The sequence below is a fragment of the Furipterus horrens genome, unplaced genomic scaffold, assembly GCF_987537825.1.
Source record: "Furipterus horrens unplaced genomic scaffold, mFurHor1.1.pri manual_scaffold_4, whole genome shotgun sequence".
NCBI classification, from domain to species: Eukaryota; Metazoa; Chordata; class Mammalia; order Chiroptera; family Furipteridae; genus Furipterus; species Furipterus horrens.
Genome location: NW_028327174.1, coordinates 196,163,771 through 196,190,270, shown reverse-complemented (window position 1 = coordinate 196,190,270; position 26,500 = coordinate 196,163,771). Strand labels below are relative to the sequence as shown.

Below are 26,500 nucleotides of genomic sequence, written 5' to 3'. Positions count from 1 at the left end.
TTGTTGTCAGTATTATGGGGCGGGGGGAGTTGGGCATGAAGTACTAGACGCACATCATCTTCCTTCAAAGGTCCTTTGTCCAGAATGTTATCCTGCCAACTTCCTGATGATGGGGGATTTTTGTGGGGAATAGTCTTGGTTTTCCCAGGAAACCTCTTTTGTGCTTGTTGTCTGGCACTCCCTTTTCACTCCCAAAATATCTGGATTTGGATGACCAACCTTAGGGTCACCCTGGTTGTTTACAAAGGTCACTGCTTTGGGGGACTCAGATTTTACATTATGTCAAATATGAAATCAGAGCCTCTTGTCTGCTGAGCCTTCTCCACATCCTGATGTGTGTGCATCTGACTGAAAACTTTCACAAGAGCTTATGGGCTTTTCAGGAGCAGCAGACCAGCTGGTTGGGGCAGGACTGCCTCCCCTGCAGCTCTGCCCTTCACCCCCTCTGTGACCCTGGACAGTTTCTCAATTGGCAAATTTCAGTGGTTCTCCAAAAGTCCCATAGATCTTGACCATCTAGGATTTCCTACTGCCCAGTACCTGCTGAGAAACCAACTGAGTATTTTGGTAAGAACAGGTGGTGTGGGAAGGATCAGTGCTCTCCTTGCCATCATATGGTTCACTTTTTAAAAAGCAAACCTCGGCTTCTGGCCAAGATGGAGGCGTAGGTAGACACGCTTTGCCCTCTTCCACAACCATACGAAGGATTACATCTGCCTCAAAAGAAAAAACAACCAGAACTACCAGAAAATAGAACTGCATGGAAGTCCAACAAACAAAGATATAAAGAAGTAATACTCATCTAGACAGGGAGGAGTGGCAGAGAAGACGTGGTGTGGCAGTGGTGACAGCGGTGGTGCTGGTGGCAGCAGCAGCAGCAGCAAGGCAGTGGCTGTGGCAAACCAGCATAAAAGAGCAGTCACACGTTATAAAAGCTGGGAGTGGGGGGACACCTGGGGAGTGATCCCAGTCCCAGGATGGACCGCTCAGCTCACTATTCCAGTGCCAGGAAAATAAAGCCTCATTGCTTCTGACTGTGAAAACAAGAGGGGGTTGGGGAAGAGGAAGAAACTGCTGGTCTCTCAGGAGAGTCTATTTAGAGGGCCGCCACAGTCCTAGAATGTCCACAAACCGACCGCTCTGGGAACCATCACCAGGGCAATAGTTAGAGGGGTGCCAGTTGCATTGGGGAAGAGGATTAAGTGACTGGAAAAGGGGTCAGTGCTAAGCAAGCGGCATTGCTCCCTCTCTGATGTCTCCCCCACATACAGCACCACAAGGTAGTGAAACAGGTTGCCCAGCACTGACAAATACCTAAGGCTCCGCCTCTTAAATTAACAGGTGTGACAACTCTTCCTAATGCACAGAAGCAAATATAGAGCCTGTCAAGATGAGGAGACAGAGAAGTGTGGTCCAAAAGAGGGAGCAGATCAAGGCTCCAGTGGGAGAACTATGCGACGAGGAGATAGCCAACCTAACAGATGTAGAGTTCAAAACACTTGTGATAATGATGTTCACAGAAATGATTGAGTACAGCAAACACATAAGGGAAGAAGTGAAGGCTATACTAAGTGAAATGAAGAAAAATCCACGCAAAACCAATGGTGAAGGGAAGAAAGTCAGGGTTCAAATCAACAATTTGGAGCACTTATGTCTTTATGGAAGACATAAACAGTCACCCAGTACAGAATGGAGAAATAAGAATTGGAAAAAAAAATGAGGAAAAGCTTATGAAACTCTGGGACAACTTTAAATCTCCCAACATCCAAATCATAGGGGTGCTAGAAGGAGAAGAGGAAGAGCAGAAATTGAAAACTTGTTTGAAAAAATAATGAAGGAAAACTTCCCTAATTTGGAGAAGGAAATAGACATATAAGTCCAGGAAGCACAAAGAGTCCTAAATAAGTTGGACCCAAAGAGGATTCCAAAACACATCATAATTAATATGCCAAAGGTTAAAGATAAAGAGAGAACCTTAAAAGCAGCAAGAGAAAAGAAGAGAGTTACCTACAGAGGAGTTCCCATAAGACTGTCAGCTGATTTCTCAAAAGAAACTTTGTAAGCTAGAAGGGACTGACAAGAAGTAATTCAAAATGATGAAAAGCAAGGGCCTAAACCAAGATTACTTTATCCAGGAAAGCTATCACTTAGAATGGAAAGACAGATAAAGTGCTTCCCAGACAAGGTAAAGCTAAAAGAATTCATAAGCACCAAGCCCTTGTTATATGAAGTGTTAAAGGGACACATTTAAGAAAAAGAAGAAGATCAAGACTATGAACAGTAAAATGACAACAAACTCACAACTATCAACAAATGAATCTAAAAACAACAACAACTAAGCAAACAACTAGAACAGGAACAGAACCATAGATATGGCGATCATATGAAGGGTTATCAGTGTGGAGGGGGAAGTGGGGAGAATGGAGGAAATGGTGCAGGTATCAAGAAGCATAAGTGGTAGGCACAAAATAAACAGAGGGACGTTAAGAATAGTATAGGAAACGGAGAAGCCAAAGAACTTATGTGCATGACCCATGGACATGAACTAAGAGGGGGCGGGGGCATTGCTGGAGGGAAGGGCAGTACCCAGCAGACCAGGGCAAAGGGGAAAAAACTGGGACAACTGTAATAGCATCATCAATAAAATATACTTTAAAAATAAAAATAAAATAGTTAACTTGTGTTATTTTCCCCATTCCGGGGCCCCCTGGGTGTGGGGTCTATCACATCAAGCCGGTAGCCCACTCAGAATTGGCGACTGTCACTGCCAAGTGCGGGAATAGATGACTGTTTAGCAGGCAAAGCATGAAAAGCTTACAAGATGTTTCCCTGGGTGGGCAGAGCCTGGCACCCTGCACTTAATGTACCATCTCTTAGAGACACATCCTAGCTCCCCAGCTCTCCCAGCCCTGGAGCACAGTGGTTTTTGTTGTTGTTTTGTTCTTTGTTTGTGTTTTTGGAGCACAGCATTAAACTCTTCACCAAGTATTTACCACCTCATGTGACCACCGCAATCCTGAAAGAATGCCCTCATTTAACAGAAGAGCAAACTGAGGTCCAGAATGAAGAAGTGGATTGCTTAAACTTGCAGAACGGAGTTGTCAGGTCTCAAAAGGAACTATGTCTGGTATCTTTCAACAACCCTACAGATACTCAGACACTCAGAGCTGAGAATATGTGTACGGGCCCTGTCCGGGAAAAGTCCAGCCATTACTAATATAATGAGAACGGTTTCTGCAACATCAATGTAACCTGGCAGCCAAGAAGAGTGGACTGGAATGTTCATGTGTGAACAATAACAACTTCACTGTACCAGTCAGTGGGGGCGGTAGATGCTGTTGAGTGAGCATGTGTATTGTGTTGACCACCGCATTCAAAATGATTGAGCGAGTAGAGCAATGAATCTGTATCAGATTTTGCATCAAGCTTGAACATTCCTCCATGGAAACTATTCAGATGATTCAGGAGGCCGCAGCTATGCGCGGCTGGTGATCGGCAGCTTCATCATGACAACCGACCAGCTCATGCATCACGTCTCGTGCGGAGATTTTTTGTGAAACATCAAATCACCCAGGTGACTCAGCCCCCTACGGCCCAGATTTGGGGCCCTGCAACTTCTGGCTTTTCTTAAAACTAAAATCACCTTTGAAAGGGAAGAAAGTTCAGCCCATCGATGAGATTCAGGAAAATACGATGGGGCAGCTGATGGCGATCGGGAGAACTGTGTGAGGTCCCAAGGTGCCTACTTTGAAGGGGACTGAGGCATCATTGTCCTATGTACATTGTTTCTTGTATCTTGTATCTTCTTCAGTAAATGTCTCTATTTTCTCATATTACATGGCTGAATACCTTCTGGACAGATCTCACGAGGTATGTATTATATTAGCCCCCAAATCAAACCTCACAAATGAACTTGGGGGCCACTGGAGAAATTGCTCTCCTTTGCCTCTCCAATGTTTTCTGCTTTTCTTGTCCTCAAGGACAGGGGTCATGCCTGAAATTTCTATTATCTCCCATGGTGCTTAAAACAATACACAAAGCAGGTGCTTGCTAAACAGGGATTTTGATGCAACTAGTTTGGAATACTGTGCTGTCCTAAAAAAGGAAGTAGCTCTTTATGAAGTGATAGGAAGCAGTCTCCACCAAGTGAAGAAAACACAAGGCACACAGCAGCGTGAATCAGGTGTGAATAAATGCACAAACAGATCATCTCAGTTAAGCACTGATTGTGTAGTCCGGGCAGCGGCTCTGTGATATGCGTATCAATGTCCCAGTGAGCAGGTTTACAGATGAGAAAATTGGCACATGGAGAGGTTAACCATTTTGTTGTCTAAACATGAGTTAAGGAGGCATCTGATGGGTCCAGAATCCATGCTTCAACTCGCTCTGCCTTGAACTGAGTCAGCAAGGTTCCTCATTAACCATACATCTCCCCCAGGTGTCCAGGCATCCCTCTTGGCTTGGGGCTGGGGCAAGTGAGGGGGTTGAAGTGCCCTCCCTGAGACTCCTGGGGCATGTGGTGAAGGTGAGGCTGCTCTGGACCTGCGGCCTGTCCCACGTACGCAGTGTGGCTGGTGGCTCTCAGAGCAGATGAGGGGGAGGGGGGTCTCTGGATTTAGGGCCAATGGCACCATCCCTCCATCAACCCCCAGATCCAAACGTGAAGGAGGGCATTTGCTGGCAAACAGGACTGGGAGTGGGGAGAAAGAGGGCAGAATGGGGGAATCAGAAGAAGTTTGATTAGGTTTCTTTGAAAAGGTGCTTGCCAAAACTAATATAATATTGAATGTCAACTGTAACTGAAAAAATTTTTTAAAATATTTTTTAAAAAAGAAGGGGCTTGCCAGGGTCTGGACACTGCCTCTCCCTACCCCCAGCCGCAAGCCAGCCCTCTTGTACCAGGGCGGGGGCGGGCAGTGAGAGGCTGACTCATCATTGGAGAAGAAAATGCATTTCTTCCCACTCAATGACATTCGGAGGGCCCTGATTTGTGCGGTGTATGGGTAAAGGAGCTCACTGGAGGAGCGGCAGTGAGCAGGGGGCTCCAGAACCCCTGGAGAAGGAGCCACATATGGGTGCTGCTTAGCACAAAAATAGAGGCTTTAGGCTCTGAGCCGAGTTGCTCAGGCAGCCCCCTGGCATAGGCAGCTACGTGGACTCCATGCATTCTCTCTAAAAGCAATCGCCCAGTACCATAACCTGTGCTCCGCAGTCAGACCCCAGAGTGGGGCTGGGGCCCAGGGAGCTTGGCAGAAACCTGGCCTTGGAGCCAATCAGACCAGGCTGCAAAGACTTGTTGGCCACCTTTTAGCAGTGTGGCCTCGAGCAAGTCACCTCACCCACCAGAGTCTCAGTTTTCTCATTGAGGAATCAGACGTGATAACATCTTTCTCACCAGGTTATGGTTATGGGAAGATACCAAGCCAGCATCTGCTACAAATAGCATTAATATCAACTGTTGGTTAGCCTCAGAACCTAGCATTTTCCATTTTACATGTGTCGTTTCATTTAATCATCCCAACAAGCCTATGTGGTGGGGTGCCAGTGTTGTCTCCCTGTACAGATACCCAGACAGTTGGGTATTTGCCTCAGTTTCCTTGCCTGAAATAAAGGCTCAGAGTGCCTTTGTGCCTAAGGTCACAAAGATGGGATATAGTGAAGGTGCAATTTATACCAGGTATGCAGATACATTTAGCTGATGCAGAGTCTCATCTGTAGAAGAAGCATAATGAAGCCATGAGTCACTTCCTGCTTCTGGCAAATCCCACATTATCATCCTTTATTTTGTAAAAAAAATCTTTTATCTGTAGTGTTTGCTAATTTTCATGGCATAAAAGTACTCCCACCATGGCTGATGTAAATCTACCAACAACTGCCTTGCAACTCCCAAATATTTAACAACCAGCTCTATTTAGCAGTCAGCTCTCGCCTGCCAGAGCAAACCAGCTCGAGCACGTCACTCACCAGTCCTACCAGTCCCCTCCCCAGGCACCGGTCTCAGCCTTTTAGATTCAATTTTCCTTTGCTAGGGAAGAAGGCAGGCAGGCAGCCTGTACTCAGTGCCTGCTGAGTGCCAAGAGCTAGGCCACTGCATCCAAACCTAGGGCCTTCTTTAATCTTCAGTGAAGGTGCTATGATTCCCTTTTAATAGGTGAGAAAATCAAGGCGCAAAAAAGTAACAGCCACTGGCCAAGGCTGCCCAGAAAGTAAACGACAGAGTCAGGATTCAAACCCAGTGTACCTGACTAGACTCTTGCCACTGAAGCAGACGGTGTCTTGGGAGTTCTGAGTCTGACCCAGCAAGTCATGGCCCCTTTGTGGGACTAAGTTTTCACATACATAAGGCAAAGGGATGGAAGTCATGATTTTAAGATAAATCCTTGAAGGGAAGAATTTCTCACATTTACCAGAAAGTAGTGTGCTGGGAGGGCACGTTTCTTAAGGCACCTGGGACACGAGGACTTTGAGGCAATGCAGTGCTGTGGAACCCACTGGATTTGAAGCCCCATCCCTCCACTTCCTGGCTGTGTGACCCTGAGCTGGTAACTTCACCGCTCTGGTTGTTTTTGGTCTTGTTAGTAGTCTGCCCTGTTGTCTGGAAGCCCAAAGGGGCAGTGAAGGGTCCCCAGTGTGGAAACCTTTGCACCAGGTAGACCTGGCTTAAGTCCCTCCAGCTTCCCAAACTACCATGACTCCTCTCTTCTCCAGTCTTCATCTCCCCAAGTGGATTTAGTAAAAGCCAATGCTCTCTGCTCCCTGGTTGGGGATCCCAGAGCAGCTGAAAGAGAAGGGGAATGCCTGAGGTTCTTGTTTCCATCAAAGGCAGAAGCCAGGCCCCCACCTCTGCTCCCCCACCCGTCTGGGCCCCGCCTTCCTCATCCCCACACCGGCTGGTTGGTCTTCTCAGGTTTCTGAAAGCCTGTGTTCCCCGAGGAGACATTAAGGATGGAGGAATGCAGACCCGGGTGTGAGGGGTTGAAGGGGCTGTGCAGAGAAGCTGTCTGGAGGGGAGCTCCCCTCCACTCCGCCAGCTGCGTCCCAGCCCAGCCCTCGCTGGAGAGGAAGAGAAACGAAGCGGAAGGAAACCAATCCAGCAGGCTCTCAGAGGAGTCCCTGAGCTCGAGGTTAGGATTCTTGCGTGGGGAGGGGAGCCAGGAGGCTCAGACCACGTGGAGAGTAGGAAGGAATCGGTTAGTTTGGGGCCTTGAGACAGTGGGGGACAGGGTCCCTGCAAGGGCGCTGGTTGGTGAACACACAAGGGACCGGATATTCCACATATTTACTGAGCAACTATTGCTTTCTGAGCCCCATTACCTGTACAGCCCAGCTATCATTGGGCCTTCCTGCTCCCAGGACAAAACCAATCTCAGCGGGGAGTCACGTCCAAGAGAAAAACGAAGCTACCCACCAGCAAGCAAAGCGTGAAACTGGAAGAACCCATCCAGCCTAAACCCAACTCCCAGACTGCTGCAGAGGAAAGCAGTTCCTCACTGAAGTTCATCTGGGACCCTGACTGCCCAGCCTGTCCTGCAGAAAAGCTTCCTGAAGACTTGGCGGTTGGTTGCTTTGCATGGCCTCTGTCTCTCCTTGACTCCTGTCATCCCCAGGAGGTCAGAGATTCCGGTTCCCTCAGAACAACCCTGGCTTATGGCTGTTTATTACTAATTGCACCCTGATTCATGCTCCAAACTGTCTGGGTAGAGCAGTAAATGATAGGGCGTTCCTCCTTGCTCCCCACTGAGCCCCAGAGTCAGCAAGGCCCTGCCACTGAGCAGGCTTGCCAGGAAAAGTCACCCTTAGAGGGCAAGGGAGGGATGAGCCTGCTCCACTTCCATTGTTTTGTCTCCAGCACCCCCAAGTCTTCTCCTTCATTCCGTACAATATTGACCTAGCCCATCAAGCCCACCTTCTCCCAGAGTCAAATATCCAGTACATCCCAAAGCCGAGACTCAAACTCAGCTCTGCCTGAGTCCATATCCCTCACATTTCCCATGAGGCCAGGTAGGGTGACTGGCAGGAGAGGATCAGCTTGGCACACCCTGAATTTCCAAGGGAGAAATCAGCAGGCTCCTTTCTGCTGTGTATGGAGACCCTGGGGCCCAGAGGGGCTTTGTGCCTTACTCAGGATCACACAGCGCATAAGTGGTGGAGGTTGTGCTAGAACCAGGCTCTCCTTAGTCCCAAAGCCGCCCCGAGATTTTCCTAAGCAGACAGGAAGCCTCGTTGCCTGGGGTCACCAGGGTCTCCACCTCCCTCTGTGACAGTCTCACCTATACAACTGAGTATCTGCCTCAGTTTGCTTGTCCAACAGACTCTCTAGAGCCCGTGACTGAGTCCCTCCTCCTGTCCCACCCTTGTCAGATCTACCAGGAGAATGGAGCCTGAATCCAAACCCCAAGCATCCCCATTGCCCTAAGTCAATGTCGTGGGCCTGGGATGGGGGTAATGTTCAGACCCGGGGGCCCTTTCCCCTCTGCAGTGCCTGTTTGCCAGCGTCACCAGAGTGGAATGCCACACCAGAGGTGTCCTAACCGTGTCACCAAAACTCGGTTTGGTGTTCAAGACCTTCTCTTCTTCCCATTCCCCATCCTATGCTCCAGCTGTACTGTCTGAAGCACATCCTGCCTTTTCTGCTCATTGGGCCTTAGAACATGCTGTTGTTTCTGCCTCAAGTGTGCTTTTCCCCACCTGTCTGAAGAACTCGTATTCCTCTATCAGGACCCAAGTCAAATGTCCCTTCCCAGGGCATTCATAATCACACTGGTGGGTCCTATGGCTTGTTTACAGGTGGTATCCTTTCTGATAGGTCAGTGACTGTGACAAGCAGGTGGTTACATATTTAGATTCTCCTCCTGTGAAATCTTCCCTAAGCAGGGTCCTCCTCTGTCCCCTGGGGTCCCTCCGCTGCTGTCCCTATCCTATTGGCTGGCTTGGTTCTGCCTCCTTCCCAGACGGTGAGCTTCCAAAGGGGAGGGCCCATGACTGATTCACCAGGGTGTCTGCCCGAGCAGGTGTGCCAGCACTCTGGGCACAGGTTGTGCTCCTTGGAAGGACTGCCAGGAGCCGGAGGAGCACCAGGAGAGCCCATGGAGCTCCATTCCTTGACAGGGGATGTTTCCAATGGGCTCTCGCACTGAATATCAGCTCAGCCCTTCCATCTGAAGAGTACTGGTCCCGGTTTACAGATGGAGGCACCCAGAGGTGAGGAAACTTGACCAAGTAAGTGACAGGACTGGGATTTGAACCCAGGTCTAAACCTAAAGTGTCTCTGTGCAGTCTCTGCATCCACGCAGTCCTGTTGGGGCAAGGACAGTCTCAGCCTGGGGGACTCTCCTCAGGCCCACCAGACCCCTGCTCAAGACAGTGTGGGGGCTGACAAACACAGGTTTACTTCACCCACCTGCAGGGGCCCCAGGCCATGAGGGCCACATAAAATGAACTGACCCTTTGCACTCTGCTCCTCCTCTGGCCTCCAAGTCAAGCCTGGCCTTTGGCTGCTCTTGGCATAAATTCCACACAAGGAATTGGGAAGTAGTTCTGCAAAAGATGTGGGACTTTCCAGGGCAAACCAAAAAGCGAAGATGTGAGTGACCTTCCCACAGACTGACCTTAGCACTGACCACTTAGAAGGTCGTCTCTGTCTCAGATGCCATCCACACATCCAACTCTTTGTTGGGCTCAAGAAGATTTTGAGGAGGCCTGGAGGAACTGGCCACAAGCCTTGAGTCATGAGATTTGAGTTCAGATTCGGGCCCCAGTATCTAACGCGCTCTGTGACCCCGGTGAGACACTTTACCTTTTTGACCCTTGCTGGCTTTGGCTGTAAATTAAGAGATAGCTGGAGAAATGAAATGGAATGATAAGAATCAAGTGTCTGGCATTTGAAGTTCCCTCTATAAATGGGGATTGAATCAGACTCTAGAATGTCCCTGTTCCTCTGGAGAAAGTCCCTGGTCACCTTCCCTGCAAGTGCTGGTGATCTACAAATTTCCCAGGCAAGAAAGATTCCCTCACCCCCTTGCCTTAATATGATCTTGTTTGCCTTTCGGGCTCATAAGTACAGTCTCTCCTTCCTCTTCTATTCAGAGACTTCTCCTTTAAAGCCCAATGGGAAGCCCTGTGCTGCTTCTGGATGAGATTATTGCTTGGGAGAAAGTCCCTGCAGCCTGAAAACCATAGAAATCCAAGTCTGGCCACCTCCACCCCTATGCAATTTGGACTAATTTTCAGAATCTGGCTGAGCTGCAAACCCAATATATGAAAATTCCAATTGATTGAACATAGAAGTCACACCTGAGATTCAATCCTGGGTGCATTTAAGTACTTTGCCCCCCTGTGTATATTGTAAATGGGTCTCCCTTTGTAGAATTTCACACGGCATGCAACCCTGTCTTTAAAAAATTAATTAATTAATTTGTTTGTTTGTTTATTTATTTCTTTTTAGAGAGAGGGGGAAAGGAGAAAGAGAGGGAGAGAAACATCACTGTGTGGTTGCCTCTCACTTGCACCCCCAACTGTGGACGTGACGTGCAACCTAGTCATGTGCCCTGACTGGGAATCGAACTAGCGACACTTGGCTCGCAGGCCGATGCTAAATCCACTGAGACACAGCAGCCAGGGTTTGCATGCAACTCTTAAAGACACCTCCAAAAGCCAAATAAACTAAGGTCTCCCTGAAGTCCTACCATATTCTGGAAGCTACCCAGAACAGGCCTCTCAAGTGGAAGCTTCTCTCCTGAGCCTCACAGACTAGGAAGCCAGTTCACAGCCCAAATCTCACCTGCCACTGACAGGAGCAGCTTATCTCCATTTTCCAATCTGAGATACTGAGGCAACACAGGGCGGAAGAGGCTATCCTCAACCCACATGTGGAATTAGGACACCACGGGACTAGTGTGACCTCTCCCGGTGTCCCTGTGCACACTCCAGTCTTACAGCAGAGTCTGTCCTCTTTCCTCCAGAAAGAGTTCCTTGCTGGTCTCCCTTCTCTAGGTCCCTGCAACCAACAGTGTGAAGACCCAACCCCTTGAGAATAACAGCCTGGTGCTCTCGCACCTTCCAACGGCCACAGTCCCTTTGCCTGCATTCCCCTCTGTTCCAGTCCCACAGGACGTCACTCCTGGCCCCCAAATATGATTCAGAATTGTCACTCATGTCAACCCTTTGCCTCAAACCTGATAATGTGGATGGGGATGGTGGTGACGTGGGGACTAGAGTCATAAATGGGTGGATGTGAAACAGGGCTGGACTAAGATGAAGCAAGCTGTGTGCCCAAGGTGTTAAATGTAAGATGGTTCTTTAATAAGTTAAACATAGAATTAGCATATGACTCAGCAATTCCGCTCCAAGGTACATACCCAGAAGAACTGGAAGCAGGTGTTCAAACAAATACTTGTACATGAGGGGTCACAGTGGCTCTACTCACACTGGCCGAAAGGTGGAGACAACTAAAATGTCCATCAACAGGTGAGTGGTACATCCACACAATGGAATATTATACGGAATGAAGTTTCGATTCATGCAGGTTATGGTTGAACCTTAAAAACATCATGCTAAATGAATGAAGCCAGTCACAAATGACCACATATCATATGATTTTGTTTCTGTAAAACATCCAGGATTGGCTAATCCATAGAGACAAATCGCAGATTAATGGCTGCCAGCAGTCATGGGAGGGGGAGTTGGGGAGTGGATGCTGAATAGGTATGGGTTTCCTTTAGGAGTGATGAAAATGTTCTGGGACTAGATAGTTCTGATGGTTGTACAACATTGTGAATACACCCCAAAAACCACTGAATTGTACTCTTTAAAGTGGTTTCAGTGGTAAATCTTATGTTGTGCGCATTTTAACACACACACACACACACACACACTCACCCACTCACTCTTAGTGCCAGCCTGCACTTGCCCACTGGGTGCTTTTGTATCATGGGTGCTCACTCATCTTACTCTAATCCAGCTCCTGGGGTCCACGGCCTCCCCCAGGGATAAGAGGATTCTGTGTTCCTCTGGGACTTCTCCTGTGCCCATCACTTCCCCTGGAGAATCCTTTCTCTGGCAGTTCAGTCCCTGGATGGATGCAGAACAGGACATTTGGTTAAAAACGGCAGAGATAGGGAATTAGGACTAGGAATTGCTTGGGAATAGCCATTGCTTACTGGAGAGAAGAAAAACGAGAGAGAGAGAGAGAGAGAGAGAGAGAGAGAGAGAGAGGAAATGGAGAGGGAAAGAGGAGAATCACTAAGCTCAACTTTTTAATATTTTTTTATTATTTATTTATTTATTTTTAGAAAGGGGAAGGGAGAAAGAAATAGAGGAAGAGAAACACGAATGTGTGGTTGCCTTTTGCATACCTCCAATGGGGAACCTGGCCTGCAACCCAGGCATGTGCCCTGACTGGGAATCGAACCAGCGACACTTTGGTTAATAGGCCGATACTCAATCCACTGAGCTACACTAGCCAGGGCTAAGCTCAACTTTTAAAACAACGACTTCATTGAAATAAAATTTACATACCATAAAATTCACCCACTTAAAGTGCATATACAAAGCTTACACAGTTCCAGTTTTACATCAAATAGGTACTGGGGATCTAAAGTGCAGCATGCTGACTGTAGCCAACAATACTGTATTGCATCCCTGAAGCTGCCAAGAGCAGATCTTATAAGTTTTCACCATACGCAAAAATGGTAACTAAGTAAAGTGATGGATGTGTTAACTAATCTTATTGTGGTGAACTTTTTTTTTTGAAAGATTTTATTTATTTTATTTTTAGAGATAGAAGAAGGTAGAGAGAAAGAGAGGGAGAGAAACACCAATCTGTGAGACATAGATCAATTGGTTGCCTCTCACAGGCCCCCAACTGGGAACCTGGCCCACAACCCGAGCATGTACCCTGACTGGGAATTGAACCAATGACCTTTTGGTTCACAGGCCAGCATCCAATCCACTGAGCCACACCAGCAGGGCCGAACATTCTTAATATATACATATATAAAATCATCGTGTTTTGTTTTCATTGTCATTCAGTTCAAATGTTTTCTAATTCTCTTTGCAATTTTCCCCACATATTATTTACTGATGCATACAGACATATTAAAAGTTAAAACAAAATTCATAGATGAAAATGGTACACAGCTTGCTGATGGGGCTAATCCCTGGGGGCGGGGGGTTGGGTGGAAATAGGGTGGGGGAATGGTAGGTAGTGACAATGCTCACCAGCGTTTCAGTTCTCTCCTTCTGAGCACGTGAGAGGATTGCACTTTACAGCCCCTTTGAAGTTGGACATGGACACGTGACTTGCTAGCCAGTGCAGCATAGGCAGCAGTTCCTAATGGAAACACCTAAGAGTGACTGTGTGAGGAGTCTTCGTGCTTCCTTCTCTGCACAGTGAACACTGAAGTCTCTTATTGAGGCCACAGCACCGTAAAACAGTGGCGCCTCCATTGGCTTGGGCTCCTGAGTGACGACGCACAGTGAACCCAGCTCTCTCCAGTCAACCTCACTGGGTACGGAGAGTGAGAGGGAAATAGACCCTTGTTATTCAAAGCTACTGAGATGTGGGGAGTGTTTGTTACACCTGCATAACCTAGACTTGCCTGACTGCTACAGGGAGCTTTGATTATATTTGTAAGTTTTTGTTTTTCACAAATCTAAAGCTTTTTAAAAATGTTTTTAATCCTCACCTGAGGATATGTTTATTGATTTGAGAGGGAGAGAGAGAATGACCAGGACTCAAACCCTCAACCTTTTGGTGTATATGGGATGATGTTCCAACCATCTGAGCCACCCAGCCAAGGCTATTTTTTAAATTTTTTAACATGGGTAATTGGTATATGAGTGTTTGTCATATGATTTTCTACAGCTTCTGTATATTTCAAATATTTAATTTTTTTTAAAAAAGGAATATTACAGGAGGAGAGGAGGTAGAAGAGGAGGAGGCAGCTGGGGTGACGGGCTCCTTTGTTCTACCCCCAACTTGTTTTCCATCTATCCTTTGCATTGGGACAAGTCAGGGGAAGTGGCCTGACAGTCTCTCCAGCCAGAGCATCGTGTATGGACAGGTGCTCCTCACTGTCACCCTACTTGTTCGGCACCATCTGGTACCTTAGATATTTATTTGTATGTTTATGGTCCCTCACCTCTTAGAAGGTAGACAGCTTAAGATCAGGGACGTTATTTTATTTTACGACACCAGTGCCTAGAACAATTGCCGGCTCACAGAAGCAGCTCAATACCTGGTTATTAAATGAACACAGGTGAAAGGTTGCTTCTGCTGGCTGTCTCTGCCCAGAGGGGACAGGGACCCTGGCTCCTCCCTGTTCCACGTTCCTTCTCACTTGCCTTTACCCCAGAACAAACACACCATGAGGTTGATAACAGGGTAAACAGCTCTTTACTCAGAGGTTCAGATAACCGTTCCAAATCTCGTTTGTGTCATGCGTGTATGTGTGCATGTGTCTGTCTGTCTGTCTAGGGATGGGATGAGGGGGAAGGGGGTCTGTGTTCCCTGTGTAGCCACCTTCTTCTACTCCATTCCCTGCCCAGGTGAGAGTCTGCTAAGCAGGTCTGCAGAGGCAGGGACAGGCAGCACCTCCCCCAAGGGCTCTGGCAGCCTCAGGGAGGAGCCCGGAGCTGGCTTTCCCCGGCAGATGCGGGGAGCATGGGCCAGGCTCCCGGGGCTGTTGGGAGGGCCCTTCGGCAGCCCCTGCCCGGGTCCTCGGCCTCAGAAATTCCTTGGCCACCAGGGCATGGAGACGCGCTGGCTCCACCAGCCCACGCAGAAGCCTCAACTCCTGTAATTAGACATAATGACACATGGCGGGAGCTTCCAGCGGCTTGCGCTCGAATGACACAACGCCTCCTGGCCCATCTCAGGGGCCAGCGAGGCTCTAATTAGGTCTGGCGCCAACAGGTGGGAAAGCCAAGGGGCGAGGGAGCAGGGAGAGGACCCTGGCCTTGGAGTTCAGCAACCTGCGTGCCAAGCCCAGTTCAGCTCCCGTTTGACTGTGAGGCTTTGGGCAAGTCGATTCATTTCTCCAAGCTTTCGTTTTCTCAGCTCTAAAATGGGTTGTACATTTATACCACACAGGGCTGTTGTGAAGAGCGGGAGTCCTTTTCTCCAGGGAGGCTGCCAGCGGGGTGGGGTGCAGACTGGGGTGGGCCGTCAGTGCCCGGGAGACCCCCAAACCTTCCTCTAAAGGTTCATTGAAGGACCACTGGTCCATATTACCAAACTGACTGATTTTTCCAAACACTCATTTAAGAAATAGTCTTTTTGATTATATTCAATGTACATTTTTCTAATGGATGTATTGCCTTCCTAGCAGCGTTGCAGGGACTCTTCAGTTTGGCCCTAAACTTGAGGGTCCCGAGACATGTTTTACACTTCTAGAACATTTTCTTCTTAAATACTAGCCTATGAATATTTTCTTATAGTACCACAAGGGAAATTTTCCTTTTAGACTGATTTGTTTTTAAACTCCTTAAAAAATAACTTTCTGTTTTATCAGCATTTTAGCATTTAGGGGATACCTTCACTGATTTTGCTACATAGTCAACTCCACAAATTGTCCAAATTTACTGTTTTTTCCAAATGTGTTTCTTTTCATTGTATTTTTCTATTTTGATTTAAACTGTTATTAAGCTTATACATGCACTTCATTCTGCAAGATTTAAAATGAAAATGTCCCCACATCCAAGACACCAGAGGCAACCGCTCTGAACAAAGACATGGCAGTTGCTTTTTCTTTATTTGGGAAGCATCATGCTTACCTGTTATTTCTTTCTTTCTTGTGTGTTTTTTTTTTTTTTTTTTTTTTATACACTGTTATTTCTTGATTTTCTCTTCTAGGTATAATCTACTGTTTTCTTAATTTGGAAGATAAGAATTTCATTTCCATACACTCTTCCTCCCGGCCTCTCTTGCTGCCATTTTCCTTATCATTTTTGGTAGATAAATATTTCAGGATTCACTGGGCGACACTGTAAATATTATTGGCAGCCCAGCCATGTAGAGTATTATGATGACATTTATTTTCTTGGATGTCTTTCTGTTTTCCCCAGAAGTATTAATTATTCTGTTATTTTTGTTTGTTTGTTTATTTGCTTGGTTAGTGTCCGGGCGCCATCCCCAGTTTACCCCAAACGCTTCCCTAGGACGTGAGATCATCAAGTGTCCTTTCTGCCTCCTCCTCATATTTTTTTTTTGGAGACATTCATCAAGGAGCCCCCTTGACACGTTTCTAATGTTGCGCTGCATGGAATTTAAAAATAATTTTATTTGAAAATATTTCAAATAAAGACACCCCATTCAATTTTCTGCAGTTGCTCCTGTAACCCACAATCTGGTGTAATTTAATGTAAATCTGGTATAAACTACACCAGAAAGCGACCCAGCCTAACATCCGTGCTGTGTCTCTCCAGTCTCCTTCAGTCTAAAATGGTTCCTCCGTCTTTGCCTCGATTTCCACATTCAATGTTTTGAAGATAATAGGGCGTCATTTTGCAGAACGTTGCTCAGTTTGTGTTTGTCTGTTTCCATGCGATTGTGCCCCAGTGACAGGTCTTGGGTAGAAATGTCACCGGAGCCACGCTGTGCTTTCTCATTCCTCCTCTCAGGTGCCACACAGCTTTGATTTGTGGACGCGGGTGGTGTTAACTTCGATCAGTTCACCACGTGATGGGCTTTCGCCATTGTCATGTTATTTTGTTTCGTTTATAAGTAATAAGTCCCTTGTGTAGAGATACATCAGCGCTGCGTAAATATCCCATCTTCAGTCCATTCACGCCCCCAGTTTTAGCATTCAGTGGTGTTTCTTCCCTGAAATAATTATTATCAGAATAGTTGCCCAAAGGTGATTTCCCCTCTTTATTTATTATTTGGCAATCTACCGTAAGGAAATATACACTTTCTCTGTCCGTTTATTTGTTTGTTTGTTCACGGCGGTGTGGAGCCGAGGATTCTTATTTTATTCAGTGGGCTAGAATCCATTGCTTGCTCTCATTATTTATTTTGCTGTGCAAATCACATCAGCTTTGGGCAGAAGCAGCTCCTTCCAGCTGGCTCCTGTGGCCCCCTCGTTCTTGGGGCACTTCTTTACTTTCTGACACAAGGTGTGCAGGCTCATGCTGTACTTTCTCTAGCCTAGCCGGGAACCAACCATTCCGCCAACGATCTTGATTGCTTTCTAGGGGATAATGGCATTTTGAAAATAGCATCTTGGTGCTACGTGTGCTTATTGCTGCTGGAGAATACTCCCAGACTTGGTGAGCAGAGCCAGGGGGTGGGGACAGGGGGGTGCGTGGTAGTTTATTTGTCTGCTCCATCCCCTGTATGTATGTAGGTGTACACCTGTCCTCTGGCCCACCAGGCTGCTGTGCCCCCCAGCATGAACTCCGACCTCCCCCTGCCAGCGCTTGCCTAATGACGTTCAACTGGATGAACTGAGAAAGGAAGGGAGGCAGAAAGAAAGGCAAGAAGGGAGAGGGTGAGGAGGAAAGGAGAGAGAAATAGGCCGGCAGGCATGGGATGCTTTAGATTTCTGGGATTTTTCAAGAATGTTCACTTTGTCTCTGTCTCACCATCCTGATGCTGCTTCTGGGAAGAACCGGAATAAAGCCCCGGGGGAAGAGTGGGCGTGCCCCAGGCTGAGCTGCAGGTCCCAGAGGTGGAAAGGGGTCTGCAGGCCACAGATACTGGCTTTGCATGGCCCTTGAAGGACTGGCCAATTCATTTTCCACACACACTGTTAGAAACTTTATAAGCTCGTGAGTTGTGATTTGGCAAACTGATCCTTTGATGGACTACCTCAGCCATGGTGGGGGTGAGGACTACTCACATATGGTCCCCCCTCTACACCCAGAGTAGCTCTCCTTATCTGCACTAGAACGATTGGGCTTCTGCGTAATTTTTCTCCTAACAAAGGTTTAGAAAGACGATGGGGCCCAGGTGCAAGCCCTCCTGTGTCTCCCGCAGGCTGTGTAGCCCCACCCAGGCTTCCTGCCTTTTCTGGGCTTCAGCTCCCGGTCTGGGAGAGGCGAGATCAGGTGCTAAGTTCTGTGCATCTGTGCTCAGGCATGTGGTACATATAACTGGGGACCAATGGAGTCCTCTTTGGCCATCACTTCCTGGGGCAGGGGAGAAAGGAGGCACCTTCCCTCCCCTCTCCCAGAGCAACAGGTTGGCTGGCTGGCCTGGGCCTGCGGCCAAGAGGAAGCGGAGACAATGAGCTGGAGTCACCCCAGCCAGCCAGGGCAGGTTGTGCAACTTCCGCTCAGCGCCCGCCAGCGAGACTTTGGCCCCAGGACTCTGAGCTCTGGGCAGCCCTCATTCCTCCCGGAGGACCCAGACCACCCAGCTTAAGGGATGGCATAGGGGGTGAGCAGGGCACTTTTTTTGTCCCAAAGGTAGCCAGATGGCTCCAGGTTCCCTGAGGAAGGTCTCACCAAGAGGAGTCAGATTACCTGGCTGCTGCGGGACTGATGGTGGCAGAGGACAGCTGAGGGAAAGCTCTGTGTGTGGTGTGGGAAGCGGTGCCTGTGGCTGTGTCACCCCCTTGGTCACCTGCATAGGAGCAACACTGCAGGGGTGTCTGGATGCTGCTCTGCATGCTTGGGGGCAAACACACCGGTCTGTGAGGGTGTCAAGTGTGTCCATGTGTGTGAGGACACTTGGTGAGCTGATGTGTGTGTGTTAGCTGGGTGCATACATGCTTGTTATGGGACATGTAGCAGGCTGCATACATGGGATATTGTGCATGTGGGTGTAATTCCATGGGGGCATGTGTAACTATTGGTGTGCACTGATGAGTGAGCATGTGAGTGTAAATCCATGTATGTGTGTGTACATTGGTGGGTGGGCATGTCTGCCATGGGGGTTAATGTGTTTATGCCTGTGGTCTCTGTGGGGGTTTGACGGTGTGTAGACGTGTGACATGCATATGAGTGCATGTAAAGTATGGCTGCTCATATATGTGCCAGTATAGGACACGTGTCCCTAGGGACTGGGTCTGGCTTGTCACATACATCACCCCTGTTGATCCCACCAACCTGTCAATGATTTGGCATACTTCCGGCAAGTCTATTCTGAGTCCCAATTTCCCACCTGCACTGGAGGGTGAGGTTGGACTGGGGGAATTCTAGGCTCCTCCTACCTGTGTGTGAGGGCCTGTGTAAGTACCCCAAAGAGCATGCAAATATGGGGAAACTGAGAGCCCAGAAATCCTAACATTTACCTTTGTCTCTGGGTGAAGGGGCAGGAGGCTTCAAAGTGACAGAAAAAGTTAGGGACCCAGAGATCAGATTGGAGCACACCCAGGAAGGGCTGGAGACCTGTCACAGCCCCCTGTCTGGCCAGCCTCTGCTGTGGCCTGGAGGCAGGGGGCTGGCTGAGTGACCTCTGCCCAGGGCTCTGGAAGGGAATGGGGAGGCCACCGCAGGAGGACCTTTGTGAGCGGCCCCTCACAGGCATCCTGGACTGGAGAGACAAATGGAGGAGGTGGTGACATTGCCTTGGTGTAGTCACACCATGGTCAGAGCCACCTTGGGGCTAGAACCACAGGGGAATGGGTGGTTTTGCAGGAGCTAAAGTCACAAAGACTGCAGCCAGTGCTGGAAAAATCACACATCACTCCTCACTAAGCAGAGCAAGGGAGAGAAATTCCCTGGCCTCTCCCCTCCTGAAACCCTCTAATCTCCCCGCCAGTGTTTCCAGTTGGCCCAGCCCTAGCTGGACGCCAGTGGGCAGAGGAGCCTGGGAAAAGCAGTTTGCAGGAGATGGGCCGTCGCCTAGGAAAGGAAACGAACAATGCCCAGCACGCTGCCTCGTGATGCACTCCGCAGGGGCTGAGAACTTGGGAAAAGCAAAGAAATACTTGGCATCGTCCCCAGGACTATGGGTATGATTAACTTTTGATAAAAGAGTTTAATGGACTGCACTCGCACGTGCACACACACGGTTCCCAGTGCCACACGCTCCCCGAGGGTGGCTTCATGCTGTCCCCACCACAGCCTGGCAAAATCAGGACAACACTTCCTGTTCTGGAGTGGAGGAAACCGAAGCTTTCAGAAGGGAAGTGGCTTCTCCCAGGCCCCACCGTGGAAAATGGCCCACACCCATGTCAGTGTGACCCCAGAGACCCCAAGCCTGGGAGAACAGTGATAAGTCTGGTGTCAGGTGCTACAGTGGGGGCAGACGCTGATCACCAAGCTGGGCTGGAGGCTCTGGTAAGATTCCGCGGAGAGAGGTGTTCGCCGGGTGAGGCCAGCTGGGGACACAGCTGTTAGTGAAACTGGGGAGCCTGTGTAGGGCTTAAGGGCAGGACCTGAGAGCTCAGCAGCCCCGTTCCTATCGGCCCTGCTACTTACCAGTTGTGTGGCCTGGATCTTTCTGTGCCTCGGTTTCCTCATCTGTAAGATGGGTGTAATCATGATAGCAGTTCCCGCTTCACAGGACTGGTGTGAGCACTGAAAACTTGAGCGCTTGCTGCTATTAGGAGTTATTTTTATTTTCATTTTACAGACGAGGCGCTGGAGGCTCCAAGAGGTAAGTAAGTCTACAAAGAGGGCACTACTGGGAAGTAAATATTATTGAAGCCTGCGCTGAGTCTGGGGCACTCTCCGGCACCCCTTCGTTCTCTGCCTGCTCCTGCAGACTCTCACCTCACCCGCTTTGACCCACGTGACTCATCCCCACCGTCCTATGAATTCTCTCTCCTCTCGCCCAGCCCCACTCTTATAAGCCACCTCCTCCGGTCGGTCTCCAGGCCTGGGGACGCCGCCAGCTGCCTGCTGTGGCTGACCTCTGGGCCCTGGCTCCGTCCTCCCTGACCCTGCTCTGCTCTCCTGGAGTAACCAGCTCCTGCATTAACTTCCTTCTGTCTGAAACCTAGAGTACTTCGAGGTGCTGCCTGGTACAACAGTCACCAAGTCTGGGGGTTTCCTTGGACCAGGCCCCCTTCTGTGTGCTTTTCATATATTGATGTATTTAATCAGGTCCTACCTATCCTGTGGGCCAGGCACCTTTACCCCACTTTACAGGGGAGGAAGTCAGGGGCCTGGAGAAGAGGAGCCATTTGCCTGAGGTCATGCAGCCCGTGAGGCACAGAGCCCAGGCTCCAAGTCGGGAGGTTCAAGTCCAGGTCCTGCCTCTGGCCATTTGCTGTTAGCCCTCATTACTGCCAGGCACCCTCCCTGGCATTGGAGCCCTGCCCTCAGTGGGGGCAGTGGCCTCTGTGATGTCCCTGTTCGTCTCTACTTGGTGTTCCCTGCCTGCACGGTCTCTTCTCCAAGCTGAAGACCCGAGTGTCTGGGAAGGGGCCGGGAGGTGATTTCAGGCCCTTCACATTCAGGCATCCTCCCACGTCTTCCCCTGGAAAGAAGGCTCCTCATTCTGGTGTCTCTTCCCATCCACCATTCCCCCCCATGCTGCTCCTGCACCGGTCCCCTCCCAGGACCCTTGATGACTCACCCATGGGGAACTTTCACTTCCTTCTCTGGAGAAGGCTTTGACCTGCTGCAGCTGCAGAAGGGAGGCCTTCTACTTGGGAGGCTTAAAAGGCCGTGAGAGGTGGCTGCGGGCCCTACTGGGGGCTCAGGGCTCAGGCCTCTGAGGCTGGAGTACAGCCTCTGGAGAGCAGGGTGACAGGAGGGGTCCTGGACCTTCTGGCCAGACACTGGCCTGAGCTAACCCCTGCCCAAGTGGTCAGTCACCCCCAGCACCTATACAGGCTGGCACGCAGGGGGACTGGCTTAGAATTTGTAAGCTGGAATCATGCCTGTCATACTTATTGATGGCATTGGAAGGGCCCATCATTCATTCATTCATTCATTCATTCATTCATTCATTCAACAAATCTGTCCTGGCCTCCTATGTACTAAGCAGCCCCTAGTGTAACAAGAAACCAAAGTTCACTCTCTGCCCATGAGGATGTCCCTGTTGACAGAGATGGTTAGTTTGGTTAAGGGGGCAGATTATAAACAGAAAACCCAAGTAGGAGAAAAGAAAATCCAAGCCAGTAGAGAAGACTTAGAGATACTTCTGAGGTCTCTTCACACAGTTCATCAGAAATGTTTACACAGAAATGCTTCCTCTTTACAACCTGGCTTCCTCTCTTCCCTTAGAGCCCTCCATAGCTCCCAGCTACTCCAGGGTGTAGGCAAGAGCAAGGCTGGAAGTTAAGATGTGATAGCATCTCCGTGCAGCATCCTTGGTGTTGTATAACTCCAGGGGCACCATTCATAGCCTAGACTAAGAGGGCAGCACCTGGTGAAAGGATTCAGCTGTGGACTCAGATGTGAGCTACACTCCTGGCTTGGCGAATTTCTGATGGTGTGGCCTGAGGAAGTTGGTTGTCTTCTCTGACATGGCTTACTCATCTGTAAAATGAAGCTATTGACAGAACCACCTTGACATCATGTTTTTGTAAGAACTCAATAAAATCATCCATGCAGAGCACCTGGCTCTGTAAACATGAAGCACTTGATCAGTGCCAGCTGTCGCAAAGAAAGCTGCTATTCATGATAAGGGTCTGTGTGCACCTGATCCTGCTCGTGTGCTTGCATGTGTGTGTGTGTGTGTGTGTGTGTGTGTGTCCAGGGGGTGATCAGGGAAGGCTTCCCAGAAAAGGTGACATCGGTGTTAGGTCTTAAAGGCAAAAGTGGGGAAGAGCATTCCAGGCAACGGGAAACGGCCAGACACGGTAGTGGCGTGGGGTGGGTTAAGGGGAGGCAAAGGACCCAGGTCGGGAGTGGCCTGGAGGGAGGAGTTCTCTAGCTCGGCGGTGGCGGAGCTGCCCAGACCCCTGGCAGGGCCGGCGGGCTGCTGTGTCTGGGTGGGTGGGGGCTGCCCAGCTCGGTCTCTGAGCTGCTGGCAGCAGTTTCAGCGCGCTCACCCTCTGCCCCCTCCAGTTTCCCGGCCTCCACTTCCTTCCTCTGCACAGACCGCAGAGGCATTTCAGAGGAAGCTGCTACTTATTTTAGCAGCAATCCCTGGACACCCCCACCCACAGCTGCCCCTGCGCCTGGGCCCCTGCAGAAGCACCCAGTCACTCTCTGAGTCACGGCCTGCAGCACTCAGGGTGAGGAACAGGTCCTACCTCCTGCCCTGCAACAGGACTAGCAGCCCTGGGGTCCAAGCTGGGAGAGCAGTTCAAGGGCAGCTCTGACACTGACTTGCTGTATGATCTCCATGGCCCTCCGTCTTCCAAGCCCTGGGTCCCCCTCTGTGCTTTGGGGCCTGACACTGGGTAGAAAATGGATAGGGGTGCTCTGGTTGGAAGGACGTGAGAGGGTGTCTCAGGCAGATCAGGCTTAGTGGGCTGGAAGCTCATACTTCGGAGACCTAGCTTTAAGAAAAAAAAGAATCACAAATACTAATTTGCTTTGGAAAGAGAACTTTTATTTAGAAAGGGCCTGTGCCAGTAAGGAGCCTGACTCTTCAGGTTTTTCATCGTTAGGACCAATCTGCCTTTGGAGACGGTCCTCAAGGTCCTTGGGAGACAATGGGAAAACTGAGGCTCAGGGAGCAGATGCTCCTGGTTGAAACACAGTCAGTCACCCAGCCGGCAAATGGCAGGTTAGGATTTGAACCCAGATTTGTCAAAAGTCAATGCCCATGATTTACCCAGTATTCTCAAAGGCCTCTCATAGCCCCAGTGGGGTGCGGAGGACGTTGGGGTGGGGGGCAGAGAGAAAGAGGGACCGAGAAGCTGAGGGGCAGAGAGTGGGGAACCCAAGCACTGCTGCAGAACAGGCTTGGATGCGAGTCCCAGCCCCGCCTCTTTGTGGCTGTGTGGCCCTTCCTGAGCCTCGGTGTCCTTGTTGGTAAAGTGGGGAGATGCAGAGCAGCTGTGGGCACTCTGTGGCAGCTGGTCCGTGGCGGGAGGTCCATTCTGAATCACACTGATAACAATAATGGCTAACACTCGCCTAGAGTTTACCGCATGCCAGGCACTGTTCAAAGTATAGCAGTTTAAACGTTAAATCAGCTCATCCTCACAACATGGCGAGGCCGGGGCTGTCGTCAGCCCCATGTTTTACATGAGAAAGCTGAGACCCCAAATCCATGCCAGGCTCAGGGTTGGGCACCAGGGATGCAGCTGTGAACAGACATTATCTTTGTTCTTGAGGAGCTCAGCATTGGTGGGACAGAGGTGTCAGCATGTGCATTATTAGAACCCCCGATGGATCCTGGTACGTGTAATGTTTGGGAGGGGGGTCCCAGGAAGTCCCCAGGGAGCAGAGGGGGATTCCTTTGGACCTGAAGCCTTGGTGCAGCAGATGGCACTTGAACAGAGAGAGCCCTGATGGATTCCTAAAGAGATTTCCCAGCTGGTCGTATGGAAGGGCATCTCAGGCAGAGGGAACAGCACAAGCAAAGGCAAGGAGGCAGGAGAGAGCTTGTGCGGAAGGAGAAGGAACCAGGACTGTGTGGATCTGGGGTGTGTGGCCAGGAGTAGTACAGGTGAGGCTGAAGAAGGAGTACAGGTGAGGCTCCTTGATTCTGTTTTTTCTCTTTCAGTCTCCCAGTGGCAGCTTCACTCTGGTTGGAGATGTGTCTATAAGGGGAGGGGCAGCCCCCAGGAACCTCAGTCAGAAGCTCTGGCCTTTGTCCCTGACATCAGTCCTTGGGCTGGGAAGCCCTTGGCAAGGCCCCTAGAATGGCCCTTTGCTGCCTCCACTCCTGCCCTTCCAGCTTCGACAGGTCAGAGGCCTGTGGGGAACGTGGGCCCCTGACCAGCTTCTGTCCTCGCCAGCCAGACAAAGCTCACTGACCTCCACATGTCCATCCACGTGTCTGCCTGTCCATGAGTCCATACATGCAACATCTACCTGGATAGATGCTGGCTCATGCACTGCTCATGTCCCCTCCATCCACCTCTGAGGTCCCCTGCTGTGCAGTGACTGCCCCCACCCCAGCTCACCCCTCTCCACTGCCTTGCCTGGAACTTTCCATGGTACCACAAGGAGCTTGTCCAACTTCTCACAGGACACCCAGACATGCCAGGACTGGTAAAGGCCCAGGAAAGCCCTCGCCCAATGAAGGATGATGGCCACCACTTTGGGGACAACTCTAGGCACGTTCCACATGGTCCCTCAGCAGATCCCTGTGGGGATGGAGCCCCAGGTGCCCACCAAGTACCCTGCCACATGTTCCCGACTCCCCTCCCCTCGTTCATCTGTCCATGAGTTTGTCCACACAGCAGTGTTCATGGGGCCCCCTCTGCCGGGTCTTGTATGAGAAGAGTGGGCATGGTCTTGCCCTTGAGAGCCCACGAAGTTGTGTAGCTGGACATGGGCCCCTGAGACCGCTGCCGAGTCCCCAGCCCCACCAGGTGAGCTGGGGCAAGGGGAGGGGGAGTGCTGAGCTAAGCCACTTCCTCGTCTTGCATCACCCACCCTTGGCTCCCTCCTGCATGTAACTTTCCAAGGAAGTTCCAGCAGCTTGTGCCATGTCTGGAAGGAAGGAAGGAAGGAAGGAAGGTAGTTAACACTTGGGCTCACAACACTTGAGCTGCTTTATACACATAAAACCCATTCATCTTCCCAGCAGCACTCTGAGGCAGATACTCTTCATCTGAAGTGCATTTTACAGCTGGGGAAACTGAGGTACCAAGTGGTGGTATAGGGGACAAGAGGCAGAGCTAAGGTTGGGATCCAGGCCATCTGACCTTAGAGCCTGGGTTCAGCCTCTGTGCTTTACTGTTTGAAGGGGGAGGGAAGAGAGGAGGGTGGGGGGGTCAGTTTGATGCAGAAGAAAGGCCTCAGATGCACATGAGGGTCTGAGAGGAGAGGGCAGATCAATGTAGAAAAACACACCTGAACACACAGCTCCAAACTCATGCACAAACCCACATATACCACGTGTGCACATGCCTACGGAAAAATGCATGTTAGCCGATGCCTAGGCACCCACATATGTGTGCAAATACACACATGCCCCACACACTCAGGGATTTGTTCACACACATGCCATGCATCCACAGGCGGCCACACATATGCATGTGTACACACGTGAACAGGCATCCGGGTGCCTGTTTACAGACAGGCACACGCATGCACGTTACCCGTTTACTTGCACCCATGCGTGGCTTGTCGCCTGTGGGCACACGCACAGGAACTCACGTTTGTGTGCCCTCACACACACTGGCACACACAAATACAAAGCAGGAGCCAGGCTGAATTCTTTGCTTAAAGAAAAGTGGCGACTGTATTAAAAATGTGGGGCACATCGGCCAAGTAATTAAAGTGAGGAGCGAGGCAGCGGGACTTCTTGCCGCTCTCTCGGGGCCGCCTGTGCTGGGCTGTGTTCAGCGTGGCTGCATCCTATATATTTGAGGAAGAGGCCCTTTATTACAGTAATTTATCACCCCCATAAACGTGGCTCCTCTGTAACGCGGAATAATTTGGGAAGAAATATGTTTTAAAAATTAAACATGCAGTCGGCACGCGCCCTGTCGGGTCTGCTGGGAGACATCCCGGCACCTCTGGTAACTGCCCG

The 26,500-nt window shown here is 49.9% G+C and overlaps 1 long non-coding RNA gene across 2 annotated transcripts; it reads left to right on the top strand.

The window, feature by feature from the left end:
- Positions 1-18,275: 18,275 nt before the first annotated feature.
- Positions 18,276-22,476, top strand: LOC150013705 (uncharacterized). 2 transcript variants are annotated; one of them, XR_016510822.1, is made up of 5 exons: positions 18,276-18,379; positions 19,706-19,898; positions 20,011-20,226; positions 20,522-20,545; positions 22,123-22,476. It is a non-coding gene; the product is annotated as an uncharacterized LOC150013705 (long non-coding RNA). The 2 variants fall into 2 exon arrangements; XR_016510821.1 differs by having other exon boundaries at positions 19,706-20,226.
- The last annotated feature ends 4,024 nt before the right edge of the window (positions 22,477-26,500 follow it).